Source organism: Patagioenas fasciata, chromosome 2 (genome assembly GCF_037038585.1).
Source record: "Patagioenas fasciata isolate bPatFas1 chromosome 2, bPatFas1.hap1, whole genome shotgun sequence".
Classification (NCBI taxonomy): domain Eukaryota; kingdom Metazoa; phylum Chordata; class Aves; order Columbiformes; family Columbidae; genus Patagioenas; species Patagioenas fasciata.
The window spans coordinates 140936638-140963591 of record NC_092521.1 but is presented as its reverse complement, the minus strand read 5'-3'; the positions used below and the strand labels follow the sequence as shown (position 1 = coordinate 140963591).

General features: G+C 37.3%; 1 long non-coding RNA gene across 1 annotated transcript; it reads right to left on the bottom strand.

Moving 5' to 3' along the window:
• Positions 1–74: 74 nt before the first annotated feature.
• Positions 75–14290, bottom strand: LOC139827440 (uncharacterized). Its single transcript, XR_011737978.1, has 4 exons — positions 14127–14290; positions 2421–2579; positions 1930–1968; positions 75–567 (listed from the first exon to the last, which is right to left on the bottom strand). It is a non-coding gene; the product is annotated as an uncharacterized lncRNA (long non-coding RNA).
• Positions 14291–26954: the final 12664 nt, after the last annotated feature.

Sequence of the window (26954 nt, the reverse complement as noted above, 5' to 3'; positions counted from 1 at the left end):
CATTTGTGAGGAAAATTTTTCTATCATAATCTAAAGACGAGACACATGTTACAGTTTGTTTCAGGGTATCAATTTTATTACAGCTTTAATTTTTGTAAATCACAGGCACAATTCCTTTTCTTCTACTATTATTTGCACCCCAATTTAAGTCGTTCAGATGTCAAGGGATCTGACACAAATATAAAATTCCTACTTAGATGTTTAAATTAGCGAAATCAAGCCTGAAGTTAACTGCACTTGCAAATTGTTTGCCCAGTAAAGGCCAGTTTGACAATCCAGGTACATATAATATTCACATATCCATGACTTCCAACATTCATGACTCTTCCTAATACCTCCCTACAACACATGCATCCATCCTTCTCACAGCTTCTAGTTATGAGTACTAGATATCATGTTGACTAACGTTAATTATATATATTAATATATCCTTTAGTCCTTTAAAAAATTAATCCCATGATACCTTGTCCATTATTTTGCTGACAACTCATGTTCATTCCCATGTACACTGGTTCACTCTCAAACTTGTCTCAGCATTCTGGAGTCCTCTTCCTATTCCAATATCTACTGGAAATTAACATACATGATTTTCAAGATAATTAACATACATCTCTTAAACTAATTCTTTTACCACTCTTGGGTGAATACTGTAGTTATTGATACAAACTTTCCATTTCATCAAAAGAAAACATTACAGTTCACATCTGTCCTTTTATATTTCTATATTGTAACAAAAAATAATATATTATAAAATCCAAGATAGGATGCAATGATTTTGAAATACTAAACTATTTTCTTGGGGAAGAAATGGTTAAAATAGTAACTTGTTACATTGTGTGCAAAATAATATGTATTTATTTTGCCAAAATGCAGTTTTGAAAAGCAATTTCCAATCTATGTATTAATGAATTTCAACAAAAGAGCATCCTTCCTAGAAAATGCTTTCATCAGATGCAAATGTATTTCTGTCATAATTATAGTTCCTCAAGAAATTCAGGAATAAATTTTGAAATTCAGTTACATGCTTCCAAATTTTTTCTTATACGAAGGTGCATATTTTTTCTGTTGTACAAGGTGTTTCAAAAAGATGGACCCAGTTTGAAATCATTATATCTCTGAAATTTGGTCCATCTTTTTGAAAGACCTTGTAACGTATCACTGTTGCAATACAGCTGTCCTATCATCTTCTTGTGACAATCAACAAAAATAAAAACAGCTAGAGCTGTTGATTTTTAAAACTGTGTCAAGACTATTATGAAGAGTCCCAAGATACTAAGTTTTCACCATGAAAAATTAAATTGATGCTGTTGAAGATAGATGACAAGCTGGTGATCTCAGAGTTTTGGGGATTTCTTCTGGTTCTTCTGTTTTTCCCTCTTTAATTGTTTATCCCAGGGCACGGGAAGACAGAATGACCCAATTTCAAAAAATTAGTTGTAATCACTAGGGATTTAATTTTTTTTAGAGACATTTCAGGATATAATCTGAAATCCTGACGGAAATAACAGTGAATAGCTCATCAGCCTCCAGGAGCATGAGTCTGAAATATTTTCTGAGACTAAGACAAATCAGGTATGTGAAAACTTGCAGTGAGCTGACATACCTGCTAGGCAAAATGTCTCTTATCACTAACTGTAGAGTTTCAATTCTGGACTTCATATACTTGATGTAAGATTGTAGGGGTTTTGAGACATAAAATGGATCTGAGTTTGCTGGTATCTTTAAGATTAGGAAATAGGTTGAAAAGACATCTTGTTCAGATAGTGATAGTACAGAAATATCGTGCTATTTCCCACTACAGACTTGATCCTGAAGAAACTCTCAGATAGAAACAGGTGATATTGCTACTGTCAAAGGAGAAGCTGGAAATCTATAGTAAAGCTTATCTCGATATAACTAGATAAACAAAATGAAAAGACGAATACAAACCCTTTCTTTGGGTATCTATTTCTCTCCAGGATTCCAACCCTGCAAAATGAAATAATTCATAATATAAGAAATTCCAGACATTACATCCATATTTCTTCTCTAATCTTAAGGGTTACTATTGTATCACCTGCCGTTTATACCTTTTTTCTTTTTTTTTCCCTAGATTTTTATTAGAAAATTAAAAAGAAATTCTGACAGTTTAAATGTACTGCTCAGTCATCTTTGTATTTTATTAGAATTATGAAAATTTAAAAAACCACATATTTCTGCAGTTGATAACCAGGAATATCAGACATTAGAGTGAAAGAAGGTGGGCAGAAAACTTCATAGATAATGGGAGTGACTGAAAGATGTCTTTGAGAACATGCAAAAGCCACAGCAAGGAACTGTGAAGAACATCGATCCAACAATGTCCTAAACTGAGCAGCTGAAATGCAATGGTTGAAATGTATATAGAATATCACACAGGGAAAATACAGGTTATGGTTTACCTTGGATTTCTAGATGGAGAGGGTTGGGGTTTTTTTCATTCATTTGTAGCTTTCCTTCACTGCAGAAAGTTCTCTGTTACACATTTACCCAGTGTGAGTGAGACTAGCGTCATCTGTCCTGAGCCATCAAAGTTAGAACTCCTGCTGTCGATGGCTTCCCTGTATAGACAGTGAAAAGAGACAGGCCTCTGAGAGGTTTATCTGGCCCATAAAATATATCTCAGTTGTCTGGAGGTCCATCCAGAGCTTCCTCTGTTGATGGTATCAGGCATCAATGCTAACTGTGTTCCTAAACAATAAATCTGGTAAGCATGACAAATGGAGGAGTATATAGTAGTCTCCTGCTCACTACTATCATAATAAACACACCCAGGTTCACTGCAAAGAACTAGAAGCTGGGCTGAAGTACAGGAAGTTTTTCTCTGCTTCTTTGCAATATTGTTGAACTGGTCATTGACACTCCAGATGACATGAGATCGAACGCCCAAGCCTATTAAACTGCAATGAGTTATATAAATCTTTCCTATGCATGGCAGGTCTGTCTTCTCCTAATCATGTTTCTTAGCATCTGCTATCCAAATACGCTAAATCACACAAGCACTTTAGCCGTTATATAGTACTATATAAGCAATTGGACAAACAGCCCTGTCTTTTTCCCATCATGAAAATCCTTTCAAATTCCTTCCTTCCTCTCTACAAAGTGGACCTGATCCAAAAAAAACAGAATAGCTGTGTTTTATGTTTGTGAATTGTCTCATCAATTTTGTTTTATACTGCTCTAGTCTATGAATATTGTCACATAATTACATATCATTACATTGTTGCTACCCTTTTTCTTATGCATTTGTGCATTTCAAAGTGCAAGTTTCATGTTTCATTTATTTTTCTATGTCCTCCTTTTCATATTTTTAAAATCACTGTGAGTTTTTTGAAGGCTGCTTTGAGCTCTCTGATTTTTTACTACACAGCTAATTCAGCAATTAACATTGTTTCCTCACTATTTCAGCTTTCGTGCTGAATCATATACAAATGAAATAGAACAAGAAGTTCAGTCCAAGTCAACGAGAACAGTGACTTCTACTCAAAGTAGTACTCTCTTTCTTTTTTTTTTCTTTTTTTTAAATTACTTCTCGACTTTTTTATTTTTTGGGGGGTGGTGTGGGGGGCAGGGGCGGGTCAGTGTAGCTCAACAAACTAGAATTCAGTATTGCATGCAATCCTGATGCAGGCTTGCACTTTTATCCAATTTCTCACTTTATAGTATCAATCAGCTTTGCCAACACATTTTCAGTGAGCAACATCTAACATAAATACATCTCATGAAAGAGCAGGGACCGAAGTAAGGCACTTTAGGGAGTTCTTCATATACACAGTCTTTTATGAAATTAATAGGGGAGCTAATTTAGGTAAGACTTATTCTGAAAGAAAAAGTCTTGAATTTGAATTTTGAGTCCGGACACAGTTGTACCCTCAAATGTCTGCACTAGAGTGGTAACACAATAGGCTGGAGACAGCACTACTTCAGCTTATGGCTGCCTGACCTCAAACCAAACAGATGACTTTCAGTCCTTTCACGACATTGTATTTACACTTCACCAACAGGACATAACCACAATCCTTACCCATGGTAGCTGTCCGTCTACTACAACAGCAGGACCACAAGAGGCTGCATGTTGATACAGTTTATATTTCAGGGGGTTTTAAAATTTTCATTTTATGGAAAGAATATCTCTTTGGAAGTGAAACAAAACAAACAAAATCAACCAACCAAACAAAAACACAAAAAAACCCCAACCCAAACCAACCAAACCAAAAAAACCCAAACAACCACCACAACAACAAAGTAACAAGTCAACAGAGATTCAAAGAAACGTTTTGGACAGCTGTTAAAATGCCTGTTTCTCCAGGAGGACCTGTTGATGTTAGCAGAGGCAGAGACAGTGAAACTACCACAACTACAGCAATATGTGATTACTTCAACATCTTTGCCTGTGTTTTCAAGCTGGCCATATCCTTTGAGGAGATTTGAATTGCAGCTAGATATTATTAGATTCAAAAATATTCAGATATACTATAGAAAAAGGGCGAAAGTAACAGAGAAACCTGGGTGTCTAGGAGGAAAGAATATGGCTCTCATTTGCCGCCCACATATTGGAAAATTTTGAGAGCTTTCTTCTGTATATTCTGCATCTTTTTTTTATGATTATTCTAAATTATAAATTAGGAATGCAAATTAGAGAAGGTTCTTCCAGCACCTAACCTGTATGGTTATTCCTTTGTTGATATGAGATGACGTTCACCACGTTCTTTTCTCTAAGCTTGGTAGGATATTACAGCTTTACTAGTCCTGTAACATAGAGGTGCAGCCTGCCCTGCCCTTTCCTTTCATCCAGCATCATCTTTGTGTACTCTCCCACACAACGAGATCTGTTCAAGCAAGAACAAAAGTTTACAAGAAGAGATAACACTTCTTAGAGATGCTTGTGGCACTGAAATACTGTTAGGTTGTAATGGTAAATGGATATATCAGTAAAGGGAACAATGGCATTATGCCTGTCTCTGAGAAACTCCCATCTATTTGAATTGTTCCAACATGAGGCAGGGGAAAAAGAGGGAATAACAGGTTATTGAAATGGAATGGATAACACAGCCACAGCTCCTTCCTTCCCATGTGCCTGGTTTAATTGACTGGTACAAATGAAAGAAGAATAACTAACTCTCACCACATTCACATCATTTGGTTGAGGTAAAAATGTAATCTCAAATTGTAATAAATTACTCCAAATGCAACTATGAGTAGGGGAAAAAAAAAAAAAAGGTTCCACAGAAACTTGGCAATAATAATAATCTGGAAGATGGCAACAAAAAAAATATATGTTGCAACAGACATTTTGAAAAGGCCTGGAGGGATACAGTGTCTGTGGTCAAAGTTAGATTGTTAAAATATCTGTAACAATTTGATGAGTGGTACAGTAGAGAGCAGCGGTAAATCGAAAAAATCTTAGTGCATACTGAATGAAAGGGTCTGGACAGAACATCTAATATTTGCTAATAAGGTAGAAAATTAGTAATCCTTACTTGGCAGTTGCTTTTTATTCTCGTGACAATTTCAAGCAAACCATAACTGATGACGTTCGTTCCTACTGCTGGACATATTATCAGAAGGCTAGCTTTTTTTTTTCCTTTTCCTCCCTCTTCACTACTTCGAATGAAGAATTTGAATGAGTGTTTCCATTTATATCTGGTAAGTACTGTTTCACATGGAGCTTTTTTCCCCCTGCTTTGTAATTCACCCACATCAAACTAAAAATACAATAAAGGCATGCTGTTCTTTTAAATCACATTGTGAGACTGGGCTAACTCCCATTGCCATTTTCTCTTTAACACAAGTAATTATACTCTTCAACTGCCCTTTGACTCTCTGTGGACCAAGGGCAGTCCTGCGTGGAAATGAACTTAATTAATTCTGTTCACTGGAGTGAAGTCTCTTAACCATGGTGAGGCAGCTTTATTCCATAGGTTTATGCTATTAGCTGTAAGCAGCCAGATCTCTTTTTCCTTTCTAGGTTGCTCCTGTTAGCCATGATATCCTGTCTTTGCAAATGGCACGTTCAGTGTGAAGAATGAGTCCAAATCTTCGTACAGAATTGAGTGTGACTCCACAAGGAAACTGGCAGATTTTGCAGGTAAAAATTCTCAAATCTTTCGAATCAACATATGCAAATGATAAAACCAGGGCCCGAGGCACAAGTTTTAGTAAAGCGCTGAAGCACATGTTTATTTAAGCATATAATTAGCACTAGCTATTTTCAGAGTGTTTTACTGAAGAATGCAATTGTAATTAATTAAATTATTTGTGAATGCATAAAGATGTAAATTATTTGCAACAAATAGTATTAGATAAGTATAAAATTAAAAAAAAAAAAAGCCAACCAAACAAACACAAAACTAAAACAAAACCCAAAACAAAACCCCCAAGTTGCATTGAATCTGACAAATAGAAATATTATAATATTCAAGCTAGATTTACTGATATAATCTGATACCTTATAGATTGGTTATTTTGTTTCAATATATGTTAATTATCTGCTTGCACAAAAGGACAGGGATAAGCTCTCCCTTGTCTGTTCATTCTTTACAGTTAGTTTCAGCTTTTCTTATCGAACACTGGAATTGAGTCCCTGAATATATTTAAAACACTGCCAATATAAGGCATTTTGAAGTGAAGCTGCTATATTTTGCATTCAGTTACTAGCTGTTCGTTGTTGGAGGTTAAAATGGCTCAAAAGCATAAGACTCAAGTTCCAAACCCTGCTCCAGTGGATATTATGTATTTCATATACCCAGAAACAGTTCTCTAATAGAAAATATAATGTACACACTGGTCACGCTAGCCAGAGTGTAAAGTACTCATGTTTCTGGCCTTAATTTATATACTTGCCAAAGATCAGACAAGGTATTTAATTTAATCTTCCTCTTGTATGCTCAGTGTCAAATAACAAGACTACTTTTGCTAAAAGATTTGGCAGCTTTTTACCCTTTTTTTTTTTATTTTAATGAAGTTCAGCTTTTTTCCAAAAACAAATTTTAGACATGATGCTATCACTAGACATGATACTCAGAAACTCCCCCAGAAATAAGATATTTTAAGGTACAGAATACATTGCCTAATGTTTCATTAGTGTCTGAAGCCATTAAATATTTTTAGAGTCAGAATAAGTTGGGTCATTTTCACATTTCTTCATGCCTAGCTGCACTTTGGGATTTGGAGAGGAAGAGAAAACACAAATCCCAATTTAAAGCATGAGTGGTTGCTCTCATAGTATTTCAAATCCAACCAGAACTAGAAAGTACTGGAGATCCTCTTGGGGAAACCTGTTCTCAGGAGACTTCAGCCAAGTTTTGAGCCTATACTAGCTAGGTATCTGCATTTTTTTTTAGAATTACCTGAAAGGTATCAAACCTGTTCAGGTCTCCTGTCTAATGTACAATTTCATTTAAGTAATAACTTTCTGATGTCTCCTGCCATGCTCTATGGGACTCTAAAAGAATTAGGACTGAATTTGTTGGATTTTTTACTGCATATCCATATGCATGATGTACATTTAGGTGGAAGGGCCATTGTGCAGATTATGACAGCTTAGTAGGCTATATAACTCATTTATGTTAGGATAGGTGGTCCTCAGTTCCAGCTACAATCAGATTTCTCTTCTATTCTTCTATTGTATAATAATTAATGCAACAGAGAGAAAAAAATAATCCACTAAATCAGTCATTTAAAAGCAAGCTTTCTTATGGAAGCCTTTTTAGCTAGAAATCCAACTTTCAGTACTGTCCATTTAAGTCAAGGACAGTGAAAAGCAAGTATCATTCAGTACAGGAATTCAAGCTTCAAAGGGCTTTCCTGAATTGGTTCACTGACAGAAAATTATCCAAGCAAAGGTCAGGCACTCATTAAACCTTATCTGAAGCCAAAGTTATATGTTATGGTTTATTGCCTCAAGTACCAATTAATAAAGAATTAAAGAAATGAAAAACCAGTGATTCATACCTTAGCCGGGAGAACACTCATACTTCAGCATAATGCTAAAATATTAATAGTAATTTTAGTCATGTAGTATTTTATTAGGCACTTAACTCTGTAGGTTTTATCAGAAGATATATGACATTCATTTTTAACAAAATGCTGAGGAGATTTGGGGAACATTTACTCAAAATCTAATAAAGTAGATTTGAGAGATATTTTCAAATGGAAGCCTTAAACACAGGCATCAATTATTAATGAAGAAAAAATGCTTAATAATAGGGGTCTGGGTAGAGCCCATAACGAAGTGTTGAAATATCACCGTGATATCAAGGGCAATTCTATTCTAAGCAAGCTACAACTGAAAACATTAAGTGCTGCAGCTGTATACAAGAACACTAATGCACTTTGCTACCAAGAGGACTTCTAGCAGGATTATTTTTATCATCACAGGCATTTCATTAGTTTGAAACAGTCTAGACATTTCTTCTTAGTGTTCAGAGAGTTAAATGCTCCACACACACTCACCTGCACAACTGTCTTCAAAATACTTCTATTTCATAGTATTTTCATCAGCAGCATATGCTCCAAACCACCTAAGGCTCTGAACTGATGCCCTTTAGCATGCTAAACTGAAAATATGTTTGCACCTGCAGATGCCAACAAGGTTGCATCTGTCACAGAGCACTTTCCATTGTCCTTGTTATCTGTCACATTAAGAGCTGGAAAACACAAGTCACTGGTGATTCTGAATGAAATAAAAGTGGCAAAACTAATACTCAACCAGAGACAGAAACTATAGAGTGCAGATAATCTCCTTGGTCAAATAACAATAACAATAAATGCCTGGCCTCAGTGAAAACAGAAAAAAATCTGTGTAGAAGTATAAATTCTGATAATTGAGTCTTTCAGCCTGAGCATGAGTAACCTTGATTGCTTTGTTGGGAAACAAGACTGTTAAACCTCTTAATTTTTTTTCCTCTCTCTGTCTGCCTGGAGAGTTTTCCGTCACTGTAGTGATAGCTGAGCTCATCATGGGCAAGCTTACTGTCCATGACCACACATGTTTAAATGGCTAACATATAGTCAACCAAAGTTGTCTCTTTTCCTCCGAGGAGACACCAAGTCTTTTTGCAAAATATTCTGCACATTTCCATGAGCATCTGGCTATTTCTTACTTGGTCTGTTATATCCCCCTAGTCATTATCGAAGGAGATGTGAGTGACCAACACTCTGAAATTTCTTACGTTTTTTCCTCACACGTTCCATACAGGAGCTCTTCTACAGGACAAATTACACTAAATGCTGACAAATCAAACGATGATGATCCAAAGTTCCTTGAATTCAACATGGGAATTTTGAACCAGCTTTAAATCAGGATGCTGAATTTTATTTAAATTGAGCTCCTTGTTCTGTATAGTGTCATTGTTGCACTGGAGAAAACATTTTTAAAATAATAAAAATAATAAAGTATGACATAATTCAAACTCAGTATGTTCTTTTGTAAGTAAGATCTCAGAGTATATTACAAAACACTATGTTTCCTCTCCTTTCCCTGAAACACACAAATTGGTTCCTGCACGCAGAGTGTGACATTTTGTTGAAGTATTCTGTAGTCAGAATAGGTCTGCAGTTAATCTGGAGTCGCCTATCCCAGTGAGTACTGATGAACTTTGGCTGCTCCAAAACAGGGGTTCAGAATAATTAACCACCACGTCACAGTAGCTTGTTTTATATTGCAGACATTTGACACAACTTTGCACAATTAAGCTGAACAAAACCATGGAAAACATGCTGTCTTCTCACTTGCAGCATGACAGTGCTTAAAAGCTGAGATAAATTAAGTTCACATAGCAGCATACCTATACTCTGGAGTACAACTTTGCATCACAACCCTTCAGAGCTGAGACTCTGAGAGCAGTGAGAGGAGAATGAGAGGTATCTTTTTTGGGTGCATATACCAACCCCAGCATTCAGCTCACGAAAGATTCACGGGGCCAAGAACCAGACGAGACGGTTACATAAGCTCATCTGACCTGTAACAAAGACCATAGGAATCCCTACATCAATCCTGCACTAAGCCCTAAAACCTCTTGCTGAGCTAGAAAGCATTATTTCAATAGATAAGCAGGCTTGGCTTGGAGCTCAGTGATGGGGACCTCTGCACAGCTCTGCGTAGCTGACAAATAGCTGTCCCTCACTGTTAAAAATCACACCCTGTTTTCTGTTGGAGTCTGTCCATCTTCCTGTTGCTTGCTGTTAGACAATATCATTGATATCAGCTTAATAAATAATGTGTCTGTATAACTTCAACAGCCTCTGCAGTTGAGGCCATCAGCATCTTACACATTTAGAGGTAATAACTGGAATAAAACTTCTATTTTCAACAACTCCTGCATGCTGCAGTTTATGTCTTAATATGTAGCTGAGATGGTTCCATCTCTATTTTCCTGAGAAGAAAAGGCATAGACATTTGATATACTTCTTCAGGCATTGGGTACAGCTGGTTCCTTAAGAAAGCTTGTATTTTTTTTTTTTTTAGGGAATTAGAAAGGTTTACTGGTCCCTTGTGGTTTGTATTTTTACAGATTTCAAACGATAGGAAACAAATGTGCCTTTAAAGAGAGAAACTAATTGTTATAAATTAACTTTTGAAGTATGTTTAAATATTTCTCTTTCAATTTGTGCAATAAGGGAACGATTTAAAAAGTATAGCAGGGTGCCTGCCACTTCTGTCCTCTGTAGGAGGAAAATACATAGTAGCATATGCCAAGCCTTATTCTATTCCAAATGCTAACATGAGTGGATGTCAAATCAAATCTCTCATAGAAACAGAAATGCAGTTCTAGGTATTATCTTTGTCAAAATCCTTCTGCTACTGATCTTTCAGCTTCTGTTTCTTATACTTAATTTATTTTCTCAAAATAATCAACAGAAATTTGCAACCCAAGGTATAGTATGTATGTATGTATGTGTGTGCATATATACCTGTGTGCAGATGTCTTTAAATCCATTTATTATAGCTTTTGACTGCTTTGCAAAAAGTGTCTCCATGAAAGTGAGAAAAACAAATCTAGAAAAAATAAATGCATATGATGATTGATTTATTAAAATGGTGTTTCTGTTTTCTTTGTGTATATACAAGCATTCCTAAGGAGAGGAAAGAAAAGAGAAAAAAAAAACCCAAAACAACAGGCTGAATATTGTTATAGCCCTGTGTCTGCAATAGATCTGAATTCTTATCATTTTCTGATTGCATACCATTTGCTATTCTGTAGTGTAACTTTCAGGAAAGTGCATATCAGATTTGTTCTTCATTTTCTTTCCCTTCTGGCTTCTAGTTACTAAAGCCCCAGGTTTTATTCCATGATTGTTTATAGAAACCTATCCAATAAATACTATTTCCCTCAGACTATTCTGTTAATGTAAAAAGGAATGCATTTTATCTGATTTCCAAAACAGAAACCTGTGGAGCTGAAACCACTGAATACAGATCCATTTACCTTCTGGACTTCTCTGATTAAATCCCAAAGGAAGAATTAGAAAGTGCGATATGGTTTCAGAGTTCCTCTCTGAAGACAAAGGCATCCCTGACCGACAATTCAAACTTGGATATTCAGCACCAGGCATTTGCAAGAGCAACAACTGGATTTTTGTTCTTGTTCCTCATTCGTGTATAATTCCCTGCACATTCAGAGGATTACACACTGTTTATGCATCATGCAATCTCACTGAGTCCTGTTTCTTTACAGTACTTACTCCTGCTGCTAAAAGGAAAATAGGCTCTAACAATCCTCTTTTGGTGCCAAAGCTGCTGCTACTGAATGAACACATCCTGCTGCAGTAGTCTGATTGATCCCTGCGATCCCTGTATCCAACGGGAGTTCAAAAGAATTCTGCTGCTCACAGGACTAAAATTGGTATTACTCTAAGATTTACTGGCAAACTAAATCTCCTTCACGTAACAGAGGATGATGTTCTACCTTTCAACCCCCAGCACAAAGTGACACAGAACACGTTCAAACTTTGGATGGCCTTGACAGTACACTACACCCTAAGACTGGCATTTCCTAGCTCAGAATCCTGCTTAGCTCACGAGCAATAGTGAATGTCACTGAACTGAGCCACAGCTTCCAGCTCCGCTCTGAAGCAGGACATGTATACTTGAGACAAATTCAAAATAATAAATTCTAAATAATCTAACACATGGTAACTCTTTGCACAATTATTATTTAGGCCACCTTTGCAGCTTGTCAAACACCATTGCCTTTAAAAGCTCAGTCCTGCTGCTACAAAGTACGATTTGTACATTCATATGTCCCCTTGCAGTGCTTGGTAGGCTAAAAAGATAGACTTTAATAAATTGCTTTGAAGAGTGGAGAATGGAAAGGTGATATACGAAACCTGAGATTATTACCAACCTTAAGACAAATAGGTGTTGAGACTGAAGGGACATAATGTCTATAGCTTACTTCATAAAAAAATCTGATGCTCTACCCACACACTCAAATGCTTCATGTTGTCTTTTTAATTGTCCCTTCTGGAGACATAAAGGATGACAAAAAGTATTATTTGCTATGATGGCCAAAAATACTTCGAAGCTGCAGAGACTGGATATTGGTGAATTTAAACATAATTGTTACAAAGATCTTTGACCTGTATTGGTCATGTTGCCAGTTCAATGCCACAGCCTTACACAGGGTATAATAGTTGAAACCTAGTGTTACCCTTTCAGGTTAATCAAGGCGGATTTTATTTCAAAGGGAGTGCTACATCACCAACTGAACAACCCCTACACAATGCATGCATGCATATCTGTCCATGTATAACATTGAACTGTAATAAGCACAAATACAGAGCTCACCAACACATTGGTTAATTCTACCCATATAGTCTTATGTGAATTTTGAACCTTCAGATGTCCAAGCAGAATGCAAAGATTAGTAGTGGCATGAAGGTTGTTTTTTTTTTTCCACAGAGAAGAGTTCATCATCATTTAAGTAGAAGGTCAACTTTGGGATATTCAGGCCAGGCCAATTCAGAGCAGAGATTCAGAGCAGAGCATTGTCTTTTTTTTATAGAAAGGTAAAACATGATTTGCATCTTTCCAGGATTACACTTCAAGCAATATAACAAATTTTGAGTCTCCAAATCAAAACTCTAGGCAAGAGTTTATTTAGACATGCCTAAAAAAACCCCCTTTTTTTTTCATATATCAAATTTTCTTCATCAAGATTACATTGAGACAAACATACAGACTTTGTATAGGATACCTAGCTTCCCTGATGGTTTCTAAACTTAGTCTTCACAATTAACAAGAATAGTTTAGTATTTGCAATCTGTTGCTCCAACTTGGTTGGAAGTATCGGTGTATGTAGAGCTATGCAAAATGAGCGGTCCCTTGCTGAATGTGAATCATAAGGAGTCAGATAACATACAAAAAGGTAGATTGTGGCAACATAAAGGTGATGCTGAAAAATTAATTTTTCCACTCTATCAAATAGGTTATAGAGTATTTTATAGCACACCATAAAACTGTATTCCAGCAAAATATATTTACCCCACTATTCAAGAATGGTATAAAAGACTTTAGTCCAGTTCCATCTTCATAAATTACTTTAGTATCATGAAAGTCTTACACATCAACACAGTAAAAATACGTTTGGTCTTGCCAAGTTGGGGAGAAAAATGGTTGAAAAATGATAGATCACCCGTGCATTTCAAAAGAAGATGCAGACTAATTTTGAAGTCATCATTGACAGATGTACTTCAGGCTCCCCACTTCATAGCTGAAGGTCTGAAAGTGTCCTCAGGTAAGAATAAGGCTAGAGATGCCGAACAGGTCAGAAAAAACACGTTGTTTTTTTTTTTCTCAAGTCTAACTTGAATTTGCATGTCCTACAGCAATTTCGGGAAAAGCACCACCTTGCAGTGCGCTGGGCTCCTACTTCCCTCCCTGCCCCCCTGCCCCGCCCTTCCCCTCCCACCGCCCACCTAATCCTCATCTTCCAAAGAGGTTGACAAATTCTATCCGGGAACAGGGCAACTTCCGAAAAGCTTAAACCGTCCCTCTGCCCTCTCCGCAGGCAGCACACGCTTCCGACGGGGACTGCGGCAGCGGAACTGCGCAGGAGGACGGCTCTCGGGAGGTCCCGGGAACACTGAGTTTAAGCTTCCCCTACCCGAAACACTCCCGGGGGTAACCAGTCTCCCCGGCGCGCTGCCAGAGGTCAGGTTGTGCAGTCAAGAGTCGTGTCCTTGAGCGAGGAGCCGCGTTACCGCTGCTCTTCCTCTTTCCTTCCTCCTCAGCCCCGCCGGCCCGCGGCCAGGCTCCTCCGGCCCTGCCCTGCTACCCTCCTTCCCCGCCCGCTGCCGGCGGGATTGCTCAGGAATGCTGCCATCGCGTGGGAGAACGGGGACACAACGAAGGGGAGAAGGGGACAGCTGCCGGCGGACATTCGCTCCTCCCTCCCTCGCCGGTGCGGTCAGCGGCATCAGGGCCGAGCGCACCAGCCGGCACCGCGTCTCTCTGGCCAGACTGTTAAGGAAATTTCTTTTCCCTAGGTTTAACAGCAAAACGAGAACACAATAAGACAGTGTATGGCCCTTCCCGTTTAGGTTCTAATTTGTTCAGATCTTGTATGACCTCTCTAAGTTTATTTACAAGCACTTCAGCATCTACGCTGTTTACAACTCCCAATGCTGTCCCTAAGATACCAATTACATCCCTTCTTGCTCACTTCGAAGGGGTAAGAGACCACCCATGTAACCACACTAACCACCCCGCATATGACACACCTCATAATGGTCCACAGATTGGTTTAATTGCAGAGATATTTTTCTACATTGATAGTTCAATTTGTTTGAGGGACCACGATGGATTAAATAACATTTGTTGCTGGCCTGTATTTTGGATCACATATGATCCAATTCCAGAAATTTATGGGGACAGAATTTTCTTATCTTTACAGTCGGGGCAGGTGTTAAGTGAGGAGTTGTGGATATTGTTGTGCTAGGCTCAGCAACATCTATTTTGAATTTAAATCATAGTCTGACATCCCTGTGAGCCCAGAGGCAGACTACAAAAACAGACTTGTACTAAGGTAAAATTGTACCAGCGGTCCAATCTTTCAGAGGCACAAAACTTCCTGTCCATTGCTATTGGGTTTGATGTAGTGTTGTACACTGAAATCTGAGATGCCTTCTCATGGGTAGACTCACTGATCATCCAGCATCCTATTTTAATTTCTTCTCCTGCTGTTCCCCAAAGTAGGGGAATTTCATCTTTGTACCTGCTCTGCTTATTCTCCGAGAATATTTTAGTGCCATGCATGACTGCACCGGGAAGATTTAAATTTTCCCTACTGGTGTGTGTTCCCACACTACTCGTATACTTAACACGCAGAGACCTCTGCACCTGTCTCATTCCTTCCTGTTATAAGAGCTAGATCCCATTTACAGATTAATAACCCTTTGCATACAAGTTTGTGATAATCTGATATCATTCATTTTATCCCTGAGAATTTCCAAATACTCCAGGCTACTCTACCCTCTAGGGCAGCTGACAAATACTAGGTGTGGGACCACCTGCATCGAGACCTGTTACCAACTGTGCATTCAGAGGCGGGCTCTGAATTTGAGCAGAAAATAAGTTTTGGATCTCGATTTTAGGTAGGCTCATTTCTGAACAGAACTTGGAAGTCCTTATGCCAGAGGGCAGACTAGTGCAGGTTCAATGCATGAGATACAGGAACTGGGATACATAGTTGAGCTGACTGGAAGATCTGGACAAGGTGTTGAAGTGGGACTGTCATTATGAATGGACTACAGGAAGTAGTCAGGAGAAGGTAGTAGTTGTTTCACTTTACTAAATAATTTGCTACTTCTCTGCTAAAATATGGATGTCTGTTCCTTCTGTTATGAACTGGAGTTTTTCCATAGATATAGACATATGTACATCTGAGTGTGTGTCTGTGAGCAGAGAATAAGAAAGGGCTCCCATGGGAACGTCCAGACTCATGCTTATGTCACCTGTGCCAAATTAGGGTACACGAGTTTCTGGTACCTCCTCCCTCCAAGCAAGACTAGGAATGTGCTTGAACAAGGGAGCTGAAATCCTTTTCATTTTTGTTCCTCCCATACCAAATGGCTTACAAATTCAATTTTCACAGGGACTGATTTTGCCACTTGCTTTTGAGTTACATCATTTTGTCATTACTTGCTTTCCCTGTCTGCTAAACAGACCTAATGAAATGTACCTCATTTGTCAAAAGTTCTTAGTGTTACTTTAGTAATTGTAAAAATATGGGTAGGACATGATGTGAGTCATAACACGTAACTGGGATGAAATCTGACCTCACAAAATTCAAAGCAAGCTCTAATTGAATGAAGGATCAAGGCTGAATTGTGCCTGTGCCAAACAGCTAATGTAATTAGTCATTCCTTGTTTAATGCTTTGAAAATGAAAAGCACTATTGTTGCTTAGTGTTGTTACAGTAAGTGTTTTTCAAACACAAGGAAAATAAGATTGGGAAAAGAAAAACAACAGCTCCAAAATATTGAAGCTTAAGTTTTCATTCAGAAGCAACATAGAATAAGGCAACTAAAATAATTTATTTTTATACTTTTCCTGGTACAAGTGAAGTTCTATACTTGTCCATGGTGAAGTACTATTACAGCAAGTAGAAAAAAATGAAACATTGGTAAATATTTTGAAATCAAACTTCCATGGAACAGATTGCTTTCAAGTAGTTCATTGGGTCACATTGGCAAAAATGCAACACAGATAGCTGTCTAACCCTCCTGTGAGGCCAGTAAGCCTCTTAAAATGTCTGCTTTTTCCTCTATCTTCCGTTTTCTCAGATCAAATGTATTTGTAAAAAGATAGGAGAGAAAACCAAGTGTGAAACATAAGTCTTGCACAGTGTTAGATGAACCACTTCAGCAAGCAAATCAAAATCTCCCTTTATCCATCCCCACATAATATTTAACCAATTTTCTAACAAAACCCATTTGGAAATCCAGTATGTTCTGTTTAACCTGATTCTGCGGGTCAAATACTGTGATTGTTTAAACAGGCTCCTGACTGGTCTTCTCAGTGGAATTTCAAATACTTACCCCAGCAGCAACTCTGAGCCCACTAGTTACCTTCACCCATCAGGAAACAAACCCGATGATATTTCAGCATGAAAAATTAAGCAAAACAACCTGAGATTTTCAGTATCAATAATGCCCATACGAACAGCCTGGAAACCAGTGATTTTACTTTTTTAAAAATTATTTCATGGGTTGTGGGGGGGGAATAAAATCAAAGGTCAAATAAAGAAAAAACGGCAGAAAAAACAGGACCTACTGATGGATAATTTGTGAAGAGGAATATTGTGAATTCACTGGGAGCAGATGTATATCATCTCTCATCTCTAATCAGTTGAAAATAAAATCCATTGCCACCCACCTTTTCTAGCACTGGAGTATAATTTTACTCTCCTGAATGATCAGAGTGTAGGTTGTTTCACAACACATCCTATTGCGTGGCATAACCAGGAGTGACCGACATTGGTAGACACTGCAAATCCCAACAGCCACAGGAGATTAACTCAGGGAAATACTGTCAAAGATTCAAGAATTTTTTTTTTTAATGTCTCCTAATCTGAGGAAAAAAACCACTAATCCCCCAAAAGATTTCTCTGGCCCCACTAATAGCCTCTCTTTGCCTTTAAGAGAGCAGCGGTATTTACGCTTTGGGCTCTTGTATCAGATTATGATATAGTAAAGAAGGAACAGTTTTTAAGCCCTTTCTAGTATCCTGTAAGCTTGAGCTGTTCACTTTTGGTTTTGGAGGTGGGGGAAGAAGAGACACAGGAACCAGAAAAAAAAAATGGAATTGCTACTCTGGAGGAAATCAAGTGTGACTTCTCCCTCCTTGCTTTTCAGCAGAGAGGAATTTTTGGAGAACAGTTCATTGTGCATCAAGTAGTGGGACTGGTGTCTCCTGCATTACTGTCACTCTAGTCAGTGTAGCAGAACATTGGTTTCTGTACAGGGAGCTGAGTAGGAAAAAAAAAAAAGAAAAAGAAAGAAAAACGAGAATATTCTATTAGACAAAGAGTGGTGGTGGAGAAGCTGCAGCAAGCTTAGCACCCAGTGGATTGGTGTTCCAATGTGTTTGTCAAGGAAGGCACAGCTATTCATTGATTTAACTTTGAAATCGTAAAGAAACCCACATCTACAGGACAGGGAATATGAGAGACAGGCACCAAAAAGAATAATGAGGGAGATATTAGAGAGAAACAAATAGTAAACAGTGACTGGCAAATAACAGAGGAGTTAAGAAAATGGAAAATAAGAGAAGAAATAGGAAAGGAGTTTGCAACCTGTCAGTAGAAAAGAAATAACACGTTTAGGAAAAAAAAAAAAAAAGCTAAAACTAAGTTAGAATTAGTTGGCAAATGTACCTAGAAGTAAAGCCTTATAAAATTCAGGGTATTTATTTTCTCCATTTGAAATGAAGAACTAATGACTTTTTTTTTTCCTTTTCTCAATATTTGCACATCAAGCAACATCATGAAAATATACATCTTTCTAACACTTATATCAGAGACATACAGCCAGTCTTTAATTTTAAAAGAAGTTCACCATAAATAACTTCCATTTTCAGGATTTTCTCACATTAATAACTTTTTGTCACTGGTCTACAAGTATATTTAATTTCTATAAGCCAGAAAAATAGATCTGAAAACTGGTTTGTTTTTTTTTTTTCAAGAGTTAAAGGACTTATCTTTAGCAGACTTGAATTCCCCAAACCCATCAGTTAGTACTTCTGCATTTGCTCATCAGAGTTAAGTGGGTCCTGCAGCAGAACTTTGTCTTGATAATTCAGTATGAGCATTTGTCTAAGGTGGGAAGGAAGCTGCTCCATCTCATGCAGGCTGCCTCTAAGAGCTCTCCACTGGATGTAAGTTCTCCAGACAAAGTGAATTCATTTGCACTTGCCCAAAGCTTTGCAAGCTGTACAGTGGCTATGTCAGTGCTGCTTGCTTACGCCAAATTTACATTCAAAGTAGCTAAGTTGTTTTGAAAGAGTATCACAGTGTGGAATCCTTTCCAGCTCTGTTTGCTATTCAGAAACATAGAGTAGAAAAATGGTATGTATTTGTGACAATTGGCAAAGCACAAAATAAGAAAAAATATTTATCTAAATAAGACAGATGCAGTCATGGCAAAAGGAAAAAAAGTACTAGGTGTACAGATACATATACAGGTATATTTTATTAATTTGAAGGGAATTAGGAGGGATGTTAACAATGGAGCTAGAAGTTTAATACTGGAGAAACTAGAAGTGAAAAAAAAAAAAAGAAAAAAAAATCATGGTTAGGGCTCCATTCCAAGTCTGAATAGCAATATATTGGCCATTCAGCTCTGCTGGATTTCTCTGGTGCAGTACTCTAAAGGAAGCTGTTTTAATCCAACTTGAATCCAGCAGGTGAGACACTTAAAGATCTGACAGAGGCAATGATAAAAACTGCAGCTTCTTATCCACGTAAATAAGCTTCTAACAGAGATTGTAGGAGAGTCTCTTCAGGTTTGTTCTTTTCTGCAAAGGTGTTCATATGTGCCCTAATGGATTTGTGCAAACTCTCCTCCTCAGTCACTTTGCCAGCAAAGAGCATAAGGACAACCACACTGGTACTGTCTATTCCCATGTGCCCACCAGGTCTCTGACACTGTCCAATAGCAGGTGCCTAGGAAAGTTGACTAGAACAGATCTGATGGTTTATCATCAAGCAGAGAAACAGGACTCAGGTTCATCTTGAACTAAAATGTCAGTTTGCATGCATGCGTAAATAAAATGAAATATTTAATCCGTAGAACAAAACCTTCAAAGTCTGTAGGATACTGACTCGTGATGAGTATTAGTTCAAATACCTTCTGAGAAATGGGGCTCTCCTGGAAGGGACGGTTGGATCCCCAACGGGACAGCACTCACAACCTGCAGCAGACTCTAAGTGGAGATGACATGGTTTCCTTGCTGATTAAAAAGAAGTCATTACATTGCATTAAATGCAAGGAAGCCATTACATTGCATTAAATGCAAGGCTGTGGACACTGTGAGGGATGTCATACCTAGATGCATACACAAACACATACAAAAAAAAAAAAGCTGTGAAAAAAGAAAAATGGAATCAATAGGAGATTTCATAGTGATATATTAATACTGATATTTCAAAATTTGAGAGTTCATCTGTTTCCAGTCTTGTCAACTCTTGCACTAAGTGACAGGGATTTGGAATTTGTTTGTATCTCACCACCCAGTAATCAAACTTTATCTCGCCTATTGGAGGCACAGTACCAAAGTCTTCCTTCATACAGCAGGTCAACCTGATATCTGTGGCCGGTCAGCCAGGCTTGCCTAGTGAATAAAGTCAGGAGAGATGCATCCTCATAAAAATCTCCCTTAAGCTGAAAATCCAACCTCTTACTAAAAAAAAGGAAAAAAAAAAAAAAGTTTTGTTTTGTTAGTCCTAACCACAATGTTTTATACTTGCTAAAAGTACACCTTCATTTATTCTTTTATTTTTTTCCCTCAATTTTTAGAGATTCCAATATCTCAAGCTCTTTTTCACCGATAGTGTCAACTGATGTCAGCTAGAACAGCAGCTGCTCAACAAAGAGGCCATATACTTCAGAGTCTGAGTGAGGATTTAGGTGTCTAGTATTGGAAATGTCAAACATAAGAATCTTTCTCCGTGCCCTTGCTGCTAAATCCTGCATCGTATGCAAACTTTTAGCAATTTACAGCTCCCATCCTCAAAAACGGGAGCAATTTATCTGTAGAACTGTAAGCATTACAGAAGAATAAATCAAGTCTGTTAAATACCAAGGGATCTCTGCTGCTACTGAAACAGCCAGGGACCATAGGAAGAGGAGACAAGAGAAACCATCAACATGTAAGTAGCATGTCACACATTACCATATAGTTCATACAGCTTTGACTCACCTGGGAGTCATATACAAGATAAAAAATTAAACATGGTTTGTACTGAGAAACCTGAGAAATTCCAGCCCATTTCCTGAAGCGATTTCTCTCATAGCATCTTGGGTTAGTCCCTGCATTATTAATGTCCCAGTGCAGAGTAGTGAAACATCTTGTTACAACAGATCTGAACTCCTTATGGGTTGTTTCCTAAAAGATGCTGCAGGAAGAAGAATTTTGGAGATCACCAAATTTCTCTGAAGAGGAAAACAACAGAGATCATGAAAAATGTTAACAGAGGACATGGGATGAGATTATGAAGAGAAATAGCTTTCCAGATGACCCAGATTTAATAGAGCTTTACCGAACTTTTACTGATTGTTCAAGTCAGAGGGCAATAAAACGCTGGTTAAAATACAAAGTCATTTCTTTTATAGCTGTTTATATTTATCCATTGAACAAATATTTCTTTTCTCAGAATTCTGAGACTTTCTCAGATATTTAAGTGAGTGACTTCGTTATAAAAGCATATAGCAACAAGCACGATTAATGCATGATTGCACCATCTTATTGTACTGATTACAGGTTAATTCAGTAACATGTTTTTGTGTTACTTAGCATGTTTTGGTTTTGTCTACTTATTTTTTTATTATAATTTTTTATATATGCCCACCTGTATCTTCAGCAAAGATTGGTCAAAGCTGAAATGGCCTCAGTTCTGAAACACTTTTATTCTAACTGAGATATTGCACCATTTACTTAATGTCTAGGTATGTGGCCAACAGCTTGAAATGTATTTCCTATAATGGGAACCAGTATCCCCCCAGATCAACTGGCAGGTGGTCTCAGCCTTCTTTCAGAATTTCCAGATATAATTACAGTAAATTTGCTAAGAATGAATACATGTCAGTTTAGTTTAATTCAGACATTTTAAGTCCTTAAATCTTGGAATGCATTTTGCTCAGCATGCTTTCTCTACTCCATTATCCTGTTTAAACTGTTAAAAACCTTGGCCACTCTTATAGCATAAATCAACACGCCAAAAGGCTATTCAAATCAACTAAACCTATTGTTGAAAATCTGTGTAACCTTTAGAGTGGTGAAATCCTTTGTTTATGGATTTCTATAAGGAAAAACACACAAATATTAAAAGTTTATGCTCACATCATGTTCCTAGGAGAAGACAAAAACACTTCACCTGCTTTTACTTGTAATATTATTTAGGGGAGACAAAAGAAATGAGCTTGACCTGATAATTCCATCGCTTCTATTCAAATGAATCCCTGTGGTTAGTATGTTAATATTTTTGTCTTCCTATAACAAAACTTTCAGTTCTGCTCTTCTGACAATTCTATTGTGGTCCTTATCCGTTTTCTTGTTGAAAATATCAGCATAGTTTCCCCTGATTCTGTCGTGGTATCTACAAGTATCCAGCAACTTGATATCTGAGGGTGTAACAAAAGATACTGTTAACTCAAAGTCTTAAAAAATTGCTGCTTGACCATTGTACTTCTTTGATGTGCACCGTGGGAATAAGCTATAAATTTGGCTGCTAGCAGATGTTCACCATGAGAAAAAAAAAAAAAAAAAAGTACTTTCTACTGATATCTTTGCAATTTAAAACACATTTTATTGGGCTTCCTGTCAAAGATATTTTTCATGTGTCATGGATATGTGGCTTTGAATTAGATATAAGAATATATGTGTGGAATCCAAATCAGCTATGATTTGAGAATACAAATTTGCCAAAAAAATATAAGTACCATCTAGTTTTCAATTAGCCAGACTAGCTACACAGAGCAGGCAAATAATAGTAAAGATGAAATAAAAATTTCATCATTCATTGGTTAAAATTACAACTTTGACTAATTCAACAACAACAACAACAACAACAACAATAATAATAATAATAATAATAATCTGATTTGGAGGAAATTCAATAAAAAACACATAGGGTCTCAGTGAAATGGCTTTGGGTTTTGTTGAAAACCTCACAAATTTCTTTTTATTTCTCTGAAAAAAATGGAAAAAATATATAAAATTGACAATCTCTAGTAAATGTAAACATTCTCTCTCCCAAAGTGCACGAAATGGGAAATAATAGACTAGAAAACATAGCTTTCTATGGAAGGGAGAGAAAGTTTTGGAAACTCAACTTTAAAATAAAGCTTTATCAATGAAAAATAAACATGGTTTTTTCTTCACCCTTTATTCCCTCAGAAAACATCAGCTTCATTAGCTGTCATCTGACATCACAAAATGTGACGTAAGACCTAGGGGAATTAAATGCTTGCAGTGCTTCCATGAGAAGCAAGAGTCAACACTATTTTCCACTTATTTTTACAAAACTTCGGGTTTTGCCGTTGATAGCTCTTTAGCATGTAGTTCTTTCCCATTTTCAAAACACAGTCACAAAAAGAATGTTGACACCTATTTTCATTTTCAAGAAAACCAGTAATAAATACCACTTTCTTTAAAGGTTTATTTTGTAACAAAGGGAAAGTAACATTTTGAAGCACAATCTAGTTTTATTTTACTATTTGGAAGAAATAAATGGCAATGGAAACTTGAACTGTTTAAGAAAATATGGGAGTTCCAACCTGCAACTACTAATCCCGTAGTTTGAATACTAACAATCAGTTGATTGAGAAAGAACTGCATAGAAAATCTGAATTATTATTTATGCTTACAATATATAATGAAACACTCTAAGATAGTACAGATCCCTTTCTACCTCCTTGTTTGACTCCACAGAAAAGCTCCAATTAGATCCACAACCATTTTTTCGACACCACTGTATGCACTTCCTGGACCCACTCTTTGAAGCTTCTGCTGGGATCTTTCCTGTCCCTCCCTCATTGTACACTTTTTGGGAAAAAAACAAAACAAAACCCAGAACATGGTGTGAAATGACATTTTTTCACTGTAAAGAGACCTGTTATTTCCAAGACAAAAGGTTGCCAGGTTTTTGATGACATTTTGCTGCAGAGAGCTGTCACTACTTCAAAACCAAGAAGAGAAAATGAGTTGACATTGGATGACTTTAGGTTAGTATATCGTCCTCAAGACAGATAAGTTGGAGAAGATATTATTGCAGCCTGTTGTCTGAGTACAAGAAGAATGGCTGGACTGGGACAGGAGATGTGGCAGCCCAGGCTGGGTGGCTCAGACTACAAGTATCAGGAACCAAAATTAGCAAAGTGTTCAAGCAGCAGCAATATCACTGAAGAGTTGTTTTACACACTGCAGGGCACACAGTGGTCTAAAACAGTATATTGGCACTATTAACCACAAGAATTACTTCACTGGAAATTACAGTATTGAGTTCTTACTGAGGAATGTGTATGTACAGCATGCAATACTCTGTGTTTTGCTGAGGTTATTGAAAGCCTTGTGTCAGCCTTAAGTCCATTCCCTTGTGATACATGATTATTGTATATGTAGTTAATAACATGGGCTAAGCCTACGTGGGAGAAAACTGTGAATCACCTCTCTTCAAATCACAGGTACAATTTATGCTATATAAATGTCTCTTCAAAGGTACATATAGCACATGGAAACTGGTCCCTATGGCTGTGTCTAACTGACCTGTGGGAAGAATTTAAATGCTTGCAGTTCAAGTGTGAACAGTAGTCAGACTCCATGGCAGAATGAGATCCAGCATGCATTTGCTCCTCTGCCTTGTTCCGTGCTGTGGATGGAAAATTAAACTCAGCAACACAGGTTCTAAATTCAGATTATTAGAGAGCAAATATCCTTAATATCCACCCCACAGACCAGCCAAAACATAGCCATATAAGACAATAGCCAGAAACTGAATTGTTTTGCAGAGACTGTACTATAAATTGTATGAGTGTTCCTGAAAGGCAACCAGAGTGGCTAAGGCAAAGATGCATGCAGATGTGATCAGTTGTAACTACAAGGCTCTGGACTGGCTGAAAAGAAGCTGAAGATTAGGAAAAAAAAAATGTATTGTTACTAAAAAAATAAAACCATTTCTTTTCCCTTATCACAGAGCACATTTGCTTCACGCTATCAGTGTCTAATCTTTCAGAGAATGCATTACTTCGATTTCCAGTATTACAATGCTAAGACCATTTAGTTTTCCTGTTCAGTTCTAATAAACTGTTGCCTTCTAGCACTGTACATTTCCTAAACACCTACATACCAGGTGAAGAGAGAAAAAGCTGCCCCAGTTAAGTCTACTGCCTGGTCTGAAATTGCCTTGTTCCTTTTTGGGATGCTCCTGCAACGCCAAGCAGCCGAGTAGTGGCACCACAGGCACAGGTTCACCATCACCTCTCATGCATCCTGCCCTACTTGGGAGCAGTGGGGTCGATCCTCTCCTGGGGACACTCTGATAAAAGTCCTGACAGAAGAAAAATCTTCTCTAAATCATAGAAGGTACAGGTATTTTTTAAGAAATAAAAAGTGCAAAAATTGAGTTCTAGTTTCTACTTGATTAAAGAACAGTAATTCTGAGTACTTAAACTAGTATATCAGGTGGAAATTTTACAGTTCTTTAGAGTTTTGTCACGTTCATGCTAGCAATTCTTTTTTTCTTTGCGTACATACTAGAGTAATCAAATAGTCTGGGGACTTTGAAGTTCTCACTTCAGGTTATTTTCTCAGGAAGTCAACCTATTGTTTCACATTTAATTCCTAATGCAAAGCTAGTGATAATAATATATCTCTGTGTCTCATAAACATGAATTTATGTTTTCTACGCTTCACTGAATAAGGGAATATTCCATTTTAGAAACATGAAATTAAGAACCACATTTTCAATTTTTAATGTATTCCGTACTGCAACTCTAGTAAGTCCTTAAGCTTTTAAGGAGTATTTTAATATTAAAAAATGAAGACTGATGTCTAGTGGGATTTCAAAAGTCTCCCCAAAATCAAGGATAATTAGGAACAGAGAACAGTGCTACCAGAATGAGTTTATCATTTAAAATTCCTAATTATCAGAAATCTTGTGCCAAAAAGATTCACATAACCAAGGTCTGTTTCCAGATTTAAAGTTTCAGAGGCACATTGAAAGTTTTTGGTTGTGTATCTGCAGAATGGCAGGTATGGACCTTTCTACCATATCAACTTCTATCTCTGATGAAGGAATCCTTCTTCCTTTCCCGTGTGCCTTCATTTGAGCGCTAAGCAACTAATAGATATCGGTAACTATACAAATATCTATACATATATATGTATGTGTCTTGTTTTGATCCATTAGGATCCTTTTCAACCACTAGCTATATAACAGAACTACAGATTTGAAAGAAGACTAATGTGCTTAAATAATGTGCTCCTCTGCTTGGCTGCAAACCACAAAATTTAATTCAATCAGTACTATATCAACTACCAAAACCTGTGATTGAAATAAGGGTTATATAATAGTTTGGTGGGCAGTCCTAGATGCTTCTTTCAGTTGTGAACTTCGAGGTGAAAAAGCCATAGAGAAGACAGGCAGTACATGAAATGTACTCTAAATCACATCCAGCGTACTTTAAGAAAAGTAACCTTTGCATTTCTGTGAAGATATTAGTCTGTACCTTTATTTTCACTTTTCACTTTAAGACAACTATAAACTGTTCTAAATTAAAACAGTTATTACAGGGTGTTTCATGCACCCTGGTCCCTAGCCTTGTAGATTGGAATAGCAGGGATTGCCTTGTTTCCCATGGCATACTGAGGATTTTGGCACAAAAACATTTAACTGGGCTTTCATATAGCAAACCAATAGTTTGCCTCAGCCTAAATTTATGTATTTTGATGCAACTGTTATTTTACCAAAAATAGGGTTCATCTCAGCTGTCAAAAATATTAGTTGTCTCATATAGTCCCACATTTCTCTTATCTTAGGTGTCTATTGTAGCTTGGCATAAGTTTTCCCTGGAACACACCTACCACTCCCCAGTGATAGCAGATGGAATTCAGGGCAAGTGCTTGGAACAGATTCATAACTTCTGGATAGCTACGTTGAGTGAGCTGATTCCACTCCAGGTCTGTGCACTTAGGCCATTCTGCTTTAAAGCTGGGT